The sequence below is a fragment of the Ornithodoros turicata genome, unplaced genomic scaffold, assembly GCF_037126465.1.
Source record: "Ornithodoros turicata isolate Travis unplaced genomic scaffold, ASM3712646v1 Chromosome97, whole genome shotgun sequence".
NCBI lineage: Eukaryota > Metazoa > Arthropoda > Arachnida > Ixodida > Argasidae > Ornithodoros > Ornithodoros turicata.
The window spans coordinates 265,850-275,645 of NW_026999398.1; positions in this window are offsets into that span (position 1 = coordinate 265,850).

Consider the following 9,796-nt stretch of genomic DNA (forward strand, 5'->3'; position numbering starts at 1 on the left):
TCGCGCACAGAGAAAATTTTCGTGTTAGTCATCAAGTTAAGTTACCTACTTCCACAACGCGTTCGGACCGGAAAATTTTTGAGATGGCTTTCAGAGCTCCTTTAAAGCAAGCAGTGCGACTCCGCCACAAAATCGTCACAAAGGTGGTTGTATATGTGTGACCTCTCAGCTGTCAGGAACATGTGTACGAAATATCTCCCTCCGGGAAATTGCGCAGTCACTCAAATGGGAGTTCTTCAGGAACGAATAGTACACACACACACATATAGTGGACGATGGTCTTCCTCAACATGAGCCCCGACCGGCGATGATGGTATGCCACGGAGAGGCGATGACGGTGGCCTATCTCCATGGCCGCGCCGGTGGAACTGAGGCAGGTGCTCCAGGCGCGTGGCCATCTTCGTCGCTGTCCATCGGCCGCTACACACACACACAGAGACAGACAGGCAGACAAAGGCACAGACAGATACACAGACGATGATGAGATGGGGGCGATGCCGGCCAGCAGGCCGGGCGCTGCGTGGGGTAAAAGGGCGACGGACGTCTGCATGCATCACGCGCTGCAAGATCTCGCGTTCCAACTGGTGGACGGGACCGTTCATAAGGAGGTAGTGGAGGTCAGCACGCACATTGCATGTCGCGGAAAGGTCGGACAGAACACGGCCGAGGCGCTGCCTCATAACTGCATGGGGTAAACGGAACGTTCAGCTGCATGCGGTGAAGAAGAGATGCGTAATGTCGCGGAAGGCCAGGTGGTGAGAGAGACGGGTCTAGGGCTCCACAATAACATACCACAGCGCTCGTATTTTTTGTGTATATCTTATTGGGCATTTCATGGTAATTACCTCCTTCTTTTTTGTGTGGCCCTATATGAATGGTGTCGTCTAAGGTCAGGGGCCTCTGCTTTATATCTCTATTACTTCTTGTTACTTGGCTACCAGGACGGCTACAATGGAAATCACTGTGCGGAACTCATTCACTTGATGCGCACAAGCACATGGCTTCATCGAGATGCACTTTACTTCAGAAGCCATCTCTTCAGACACAATATAATTCAAGTGGGGTGAGGTGTTCTGTCTGTAGACTCGTGACTAAACATTGATCATAAGGTTCGTATTGTAGTGGCACGAAAAATAATCTCGTTAAATGGTTTGGACGGCGACACTCTGCCGAAAAAATGAATAAACTCACATAAAAACTATAAACGTAAACTCACATATCCAAAACGAAATAAGCGAGTGCAGCTTCCTAATGTTCTTCCTGAACCTCTAGGATCTCTTCCTAGTAAATAGCCATAAAATTCATATATAACTCGCGCATGATAAAATCAGTGATTCTCCGTTCTCGTTATTTTACCAATCAACGAATCGATCAATAATAGCATTCAGCGCGTGCTCAAACATCAGCCACTCGCATTCGTATTCCGCCTCTGCCCGTTTAGCGAGCCCCTTGAAGCTGAAACTGTTCTTTAAAGGGACTGCCACATCCGTCCAGGTTGAATCCGAAACTATAACGCCGTATTTTTTTTTATTCTTCGACAGTAACGTCAAACGTTATACGCCAAAGAGCGTAGTAGTTTCCGTGCGATTTGATGCAATGCAAGAGCAGGCGTTGAAAATATGCTGACTTGGTGCTGCTCTGGACATCACACAAAAACGTCACACGGCAGGGCGGTAGGCAGAAAGTGTTTCGGGGGGGGGGGGGGGGGGGGGGGGGGGGGGGGGGGGGGGGGGGGGGGGGGGGGGGGGGGGGGGGGGGGGGGGGGGGGGGGGGGGGGGGGGGGGTCTATGGGGGGACTTTACAAGGAGGGGGGGGGGGGGATTTCCCCGGGGTTTCCCTCTCCGAATTGCACAACGAAAGGTACAATTCCGGGGAGGGTTTGAACCCCCTAAACCACCCCCTGGCCAATCCTCCGTCACACTCAAATGTCCAATCAGGGGGCCCCCTCTGGCGACCGGCGGGCGGGCGGACGTCTGCAAGTCCCGAAGACACTGTCATCATGTCATGAATATCACTGAGCCGGACGTGCTAACACCATGGCAGAATTGATACTCATAAGCCAAAGGCAGCGTATTTATCGAGCACTTTTCACTGAGCGCACATTGTGGAATTGGGATTGCGGTGTGAACGTGGAGCAGATGAACTCGGCGACCAAGGAAGAAGGAAAACTAAGGAGGGAGCGCTGCCGTTTATTTCCCAATCACGAACGTGGAGTGGAAGTGATGACATATAGTGCACGTCATGTAGATCAGGTGACTGGAGCCGACGAATCTGCGGTGAGACGTCGCTACACCTGGCAGTGCGGGACAAACCCGAAGGGTCACACGTAGAGCGGCATAATTACGAGATACTACCAGTGGCGTAGCCAGACATTCAAGTTAGGGGGGGCTCGATACGAAAACTCGCCCTATTACCCCCCCCCCCCCCCCGCTGATCCTGGGTGCGACAACACACACATACTTGTGCACAGCGCAAAATGCGGATGAAACAAACAAAAAATGTTCTTCGAACGTTCAGAATACGATTACATATAGGCTGTCATGACCAATGAGGCGGTGACACAAGATTGGGAGAAGTTTGAAAAGCTCACACTTTGAGAACAATTCAAGAGTGTTGCTTAGATACACGCGCCATCAACTGCAAGAACTTTCGCGATCGTCACACTGGTCCGCCCCCCCCCCCTCCATATATTATTTGCTTGTCGCATTTGCACGATTTGCGTGGGTCGGTCCGTGGCAAGTAGGGGGCGCTCGAGCCCCCCCTACCCCCCCCCCCTTCCGTGGCTACGGCACTGGATAATACCGACGGACAAGTGATGCGATAAATGTCGTAGCAGTGTCGCTGTACGCTATGAACTTTTAGGAGAAGCAATTACGCTTCAGTTAAGCTACTATTAAAGTACACGATTAAGATCTTCGGCGAACTGCGGCTAGCTAGTATGGGATAATTGTTTGTCTCAGTTGATTCCCCTCACCCACACTTCCGGAACCACGCGAAATGACGTCAATATCTCTTCGTATTTTCTTTTCGTTCTGGTTGAGACAATCTCCTGCCCCGGGCCCCCACTGGTGTACCTGGCCTACACACACAAAATTTTAAATCTGCTTTTAAAATCTGGTTAAATCTGGTACAAAATTTTAAATCTGGTTTATTTAACGTGAAAGCTGTTTTCCGAAGATAAATTTAGCCAGGTTCGACGACTTACACCGGTCGTCTACAGTGTTATCGCAGCATAAAACTCTGCCGAAATAGAAGGTAACAACATCATCATCCATTGGATCCCAGGGCACTGCAGTATCAGTGGAAATGAGAAGGCGGACCAGGTTGCTCGAATTCCTCACCATCAAAAAATTACTCATAAAATCTATTTCACGCAAACCTGATGCAAAGTACTTGCTTGCCTCCTTACGTTATCGCCTCTCTAATTCCATGTGGACAGGTGACGTCATGAATCAATCTTTCCTGCAAATACTGCCTTCCATCGAAGATGCCAAGGCCGTTAGGGTACGTTACCCGTCGCCTGCGACTCAACGTCCTGTACGCAGCAGCATTCCTTCATAAGATAGGTGTCGTTGGATCGTCCAACTGTGCAGCTTGCGGAACTGTGGAGAACACGGAGCACGTGCTGGTCACCTGCCGACGCTTCGACACTAGTCGACGAACACTGAAGAACGCCCTTGCGAAACTTGACAACCGACCGTTTAGTGCTGAGAAGGTACTGGGGAGCTGGCAAAGGCAGCACCAGCAACCTGCGCTGTATGCACTGACGAACTGCCTCAAGGACGTACGTCCTGAAATAATCTTTTAGATTGTCCGGTGCTTGCTTTCACACTTTAAAGGTCAGCTACGCCGATTTCCCGATGTGTTGAAACGGTTGTGATATTCAGAACGAGCACACCCAACTGCCCCCGAAACGCAACTTCGTTTCTCAATTTTGTCTTCCTATTACGAAAATTAATTCATCAAAGAAACCAAAACAAGCCATGGGCGCAGCCATTTTTGTGACGTAGATGGGATAAACCTGCTCCATCTACGTAGATAGAGAATCGTGTGTCTGATTGGATGAAAGCTGAGGCTTTCTCTGACTTCCCTGGCGTCTTCTCCCGTTTGCGAGGAAATCCAGTTATGGCCGCCGGCTACGATGAGCGTTTCGTCCGAGGTAATCCCGAGAACTATTGAACGATGGAAACAACAACCGCGAACTCACCTCAACATCATTTTCGGCGTGAAATTGTGATTATGTGCTCGAGAACTACGCAGTTCAACCGTTCAGCTGCCATTCACGTCAACCCATTTGCTGCTTTTACTACAAGTGCAGGAATGGGAGCGATTGAGCAACAACGTGAGACTTGGTGATCGTTTCAGCATATACCTGCAGAGGACTGGTCTTCAAAGAAAGAAGGCCGTATTTCTGCCCATGCATATCGTGCGATTGCCAGGCTTGTTACACGAGATACATATATTGTGCAGCATCATAGCGCGACTGTAATGAACGACGTAGGAATGTATCGTGACCACTCGAACTGCATTTGTTGAACCATTCGTCGGTTATATGAAAGTGCTCATTAGAGTTGCCCCGCACAAAAATTGTTGTATGTAGTTTTGTAGTGTGTTGTTTATCTCGTAGAGCGCATCGCGGCATAGGTCGAGAGCCCTTATACGTATATTTTGCATGTTTACTTGAGTGTGTGCATTGTTCTATACCACACAGGCCATATTTCATTCATAATAGTTTCGCAAATAAACACGTACGGGTCGATCTCGTATTGCTTTTGAGTTAGGCATCGTGTCTTCAGATCAGGGTATGTGTATCCTGTTCGCTGGGCCCAACAGATGTTATTAAGGGTAGTGCAACGTTTCCCACTTCTTGAACCATGCTAGCATTGCCAGAATAAGGAACATTACACTGTGCTGTGTATTCCACACTCAGTTGTCTCGCGACGTAAACCCCCAATTATTATATTGGGTACTCCACATGTTCAACCAGTCAGCACTTCCCATATCCTATTTTTTTAAACATGTGCTTAAAATTGCACAACTGCCACTCAAGTAACTTTGCCACCAAATTAGTCAGCGACAAAAGGCATATGTACGTTATCACAAATTTGATAACCTTGGTGGAAATGGTTGATGGTGTCCTCTGCCTTGTACGGTGCACTTCATAGCAAAATACACAATAGTCCAAATGTTTTCCTTGTTCACAAATGCTCTGTAAAAGCTGAAAGACTCTTATCAAAATGGGGAAGCAGGCTTGCTTGTCCAGAGGAATAAATATGAAACTGCAGTGCTCAACGTAAATAACTGCATGCTCAGCAACTAAGGCTGGTGATGACGAAGATCTAATATTTCTAGGTTAAAAGGAACAAAGGAGAAAAGACCACTGCAGCGGATTAATGTTGTTTCAAAAGTATAACACCACAAAATTTGTGAAAGTCAGTTGGTGTTATGTTGGTTAGTTATGTTGGTCACCTCCTGCGCCAATTTTTAATAAGATTCAAATGCGTTGCTACCAACCAGGACCTAAGCCTGATCTATGATCTAATAATAATAATAGTATCTATCTATGACCTATATGGACCTTCACCACTAGTTTGGTCTAGGTTTCACACGTGGCTTCTAGTGAAATTCCAAGCTGCTCTGTAAAGCTGACAGGAGACTTGCAGCGTAGAGAATTTTTTATTTATATTTTCCAAAGAACATGTAAAAAACAATGTGCTGTACCAACTGTATTAAAAAAAATACAAATATACTTTGTTTTAGCTATGTGCATATTAGTAGATTACACAGGTGACCGATGACACACAATGGGCGTCAAGGGTGAGAACACAAGAATACTACCACTGCAGGCACTGTCCTGAAATTCTAAGTCACCATTTGTCAGAAAGCAATGACCACGCACCGCCTAAGGATCATATTGAGCTCCTTCCATTATTCTTTTTATTGACAGCATGTTGACTGCCATCCAGTCCATCAAAGTGACCCTTATCGTTGAAAGAACGCTTCAACAGCAAGCGAGCTGGTGATAGTGTCCATGATGGCGAGATCTGAAGAGGAGATACAAGAAGGGACATAAACACGCTATGTTGAGACATTGTGTATGTCCTTTCCTATCCCTAGTCTCAGGGTTTTTCGCTATGGACCTTCATGATGTTTCCTTCGGCAAACTTTACATATTTTTATCTAGAATTGTGAAGGTACAGCCAGGCGCTGTTAGCAAATCACACAGTACTTTTCTTGAATCAAGAATCCATAGAAGGTACACAGTCATCTTCAGCATTGAACACATCTATGGGACATGTTGATAACTTGGGAATGTCACAGACATGTCATGGTGGCCGGCACATGATTAGTGGTGCTGAACAGACAACTATTTGTCATAGTTTGGGCATAAAAAGCAGTTTTGGCACCTGCATGTTGAGACAGATGTATTTCTATATACTTCGCCATAACACAAATACATGAAGCAACAAATGTACTCTCTACTTTATTATGGTTATTAGTCAACACTGCCAAGAATGTGGGAACACCTACCACACTTGTCTTGTACCACCTACACTCTTCAAAATGACCTTCACACACGACACATTGTAGGTCAACGAGACTCCAGAATGATGTCTTCTCCCTCCCCATTAGCTGAAAACATTTTTCTACAACCTTGCATAAGGGGAAGTTAGTACAAGAAACGCACACATTCCTTTTTTGAGCAAATCAGTATTCAGAGCGTTACCATACTGTGGTAGGCCTGCAGTGCATTACGTGGTACAGCACACACTGTAAAAAATTTCACCGTAGAACATGTCCCCCATTCTAATGACAGTCTTCTCCAGTTTTTCAAACTGCGATTTCCCATAGTGCTTTATGGTATGACACAGTATTTCTAAATCTTTACTGTATAATGTAAAAACCCGGAGACTAGGGAACACGAAGGGACAGACACAACACGAAGTCTCAAACACAGCTGAAAATTTTACTTCAGAAACAAGAAATATATACAAACAGAAGGGAAGGAAGCACCAGTTGAGAACAAAACAGGAGGTCAAAACAGGAGGTGCTTCCTTCCCTTCTGTTTGTATATATTTCTTGTTTCTGAAGTAAAATTTTCAGCTGTGTTTGAAACTTCGTGTTGTGTCTGTCCCTTCGTGTTCCCTAGTCTCGGGGTTTTTACATTATGCATCATCTTCACCAGTTCGCTTGCTTCCTAGCCATTTTCTCTTTACTGTAGTTTACTGGCTGTAGCAGAAAAACGACACCACTGTTTCCGATCACAGGACGCAAGCCATGAGTGCTATACGGAAACAGTACATGCTGCTCTCTAGCAGTTGTTCGTGTTTGGACATGGTATGGTGCATGCAGGGTAAATTCCATGGTTAAAATATCCAAACAACTGTTAGATTACATGATGTAGAATGCTCTATAGTACAGTAAAACCTCCAAAGTCGGACCCCTCCCTACCTCGGACAACTCCCCATGATTTCATTGCAAGGGCAGTCTCGCATTGAAACTACATGGGGACGAAATTCTCTATGTCGGACACCTCCCTATCTTGGAAGTAGGATAGGGTTTTCCCTGCAAAGTCGGACAAAACCCTGGCCAAATTACCTCAATATCGGCCCATCTTTGCACCAAAAAGACCCAAAATGAGCCAGTGGCCTTGACTTTTGCCCCTGTTTTCCCCTATACTGGTCTCAGCATTTTGTTGCTTTAGTTTTTAGAGTCCAAAAACAAGTGCTGTCAGTCTACATTGTAATTCTTTGTGTGAGCACTTGTCTTCAGTTTGTCTAGAGCCTTTGAACGAGCACTGCGCCAAAGCTATGAGAAGTGGGCTGACGCTTCAGAGACAAGTCCTTGCTGCTCGAAAAGCTCCAGAGGTAATGCCGTTGAGTAGAATCTGAACGGAACTGAATATACTAAAGTCAGTAATAATTATCAGTGAAGAATGGGTAGAGGTACCACTACCAGGCACCACCACCAGGTATCACTAACGACCTTAAATTGAAGAAGGGGGACATTTCTCACAACCGTGATCTCTTCCATTTTTTCTTGCCGTCATATTCTGTAACTCGGACACCTCTATAAGTAGGAGACGCTTCGGCTGCACCGCGAGTGTCCAACATAGGAAGGTTTTACTGTATTTATGTTCCGTGTCATGTGACCACAAACAATATCTGCTTTTGCTCATGCTGCACAGCACAGGCGAATTCAGCTGCATGTGAGGATAATAACATGAAACCCGAGGCGCGGAGGAAAAGGCATGACTACGGTCTCTGTGTCGGTTGTTTCATGTTGTAATTGCGTACCAGCTGGCCTGTACCTGAGAATAGGTTTGATGCATTGTACACGCACCATAGACATGCAGTATGTGGTTTGTTGTGATAGTAATGCCACTGCCAATTGAAGAATAATGCTCCAGGTGGATTGTTTCGGTACAATCTTGAACTATGCATACCAAGGGGTAGGGCGTCTGCGTGACAGGTTTACCTGGAAGTAAGAATGTAAATGTTAGCTGAAGTCATTGAATAATTAACATTATCAATATACTGCTGCAGATGATACAAACAATAGCACACAAGATGCTCCGATATGTTCTGCAGGAATGTCTCTGTACTCACAATATTAGTATAGCAGCTACAGAAAGACATAAAACAAGTTTTTGTATACATGATACCACTTGAATGCAACACAAGCTTCTGCTGCACTGCCAGAACACCACGGCGGACAGATTTACCTTACTTCACCAGAGAAAAAGTATGTACTGTTGCACACATGGTGCTGTTTGAATGTCTCGAAAAACATAATTTATGACCGAAAGACATCAACTGGAAGATTTCGATTTACCTTAGTCAAAACTGAGAAAAAGTATGTGCTGTTGCACACATGAAACTGCCCTTGAGCGCTCTGGAAGAACACCTTATTTGTGACCAAAATACAACAGCTGAGCCAACATTGAATTTATACCTTACTCAAAATACAAAAGATGTGCTGCCGTGCATATGATACGATGATACTGCTTAAATGTACTCTGAAAGCGCTGGAGTAAGAACACAAACACCTCATGCATCGTTGCTCTAAGCTAGCGAGCAACGGCAAGGGTATACGAACACAAGAAGTCGAGCACAAGTGAGGGAATGCATTTGATTAATTAGAAAATGAAATGTCTCAGTACCAGATGTCACTGTTCCGTCAACAAAAACAGATGAAATTTTGAAGGGGCGTCTGGTTGGCACTGGTGACAGCCTTCAGCTTGAAACCCAGACGGTGATAGTTGAGACGTGGATTGCAAGCTTTTCGGTGGTGCCAGAGTGCCTGCGAAATCATTTAACAAATAAGGCAATTCCAAATCTGTACTGAGAATACACCCGCTTGGGCGTAATCTCAAAAGGATGAAGCAGTAACTGACAGATAGCGTATTTTTCTCTTCTACGTGATGCAATTTGCACCGCATGACTGACTTGTCTAACATTACGTGTCTTACCTTTATCTGCTGCCTAGTCCTGCCCCTGCAATCTCCTGCTGCAGATAAGGTTGGCACAGCATCCCGGACGAGACATCTTCGGCTTCTTGTGAAACAAGTTGCGCATTGCTTCCGTAACATTCGTATGAGCCAGATGAACAGATCAAATCGCTGCTTTCGAAGGTGGCACCCAGTCGGAGTTGTAACAGATTGTTGCAGTCAATAGATTTCTCTTTCGCCTTTCGGAAAATTGTGGTTTGAAACATTGGAACTGCATGCTGAAGTGTTCTTGCAGTAGGGAGCAAAACGCTCACGCATTATCGGCACGCACACAGAACACGAATC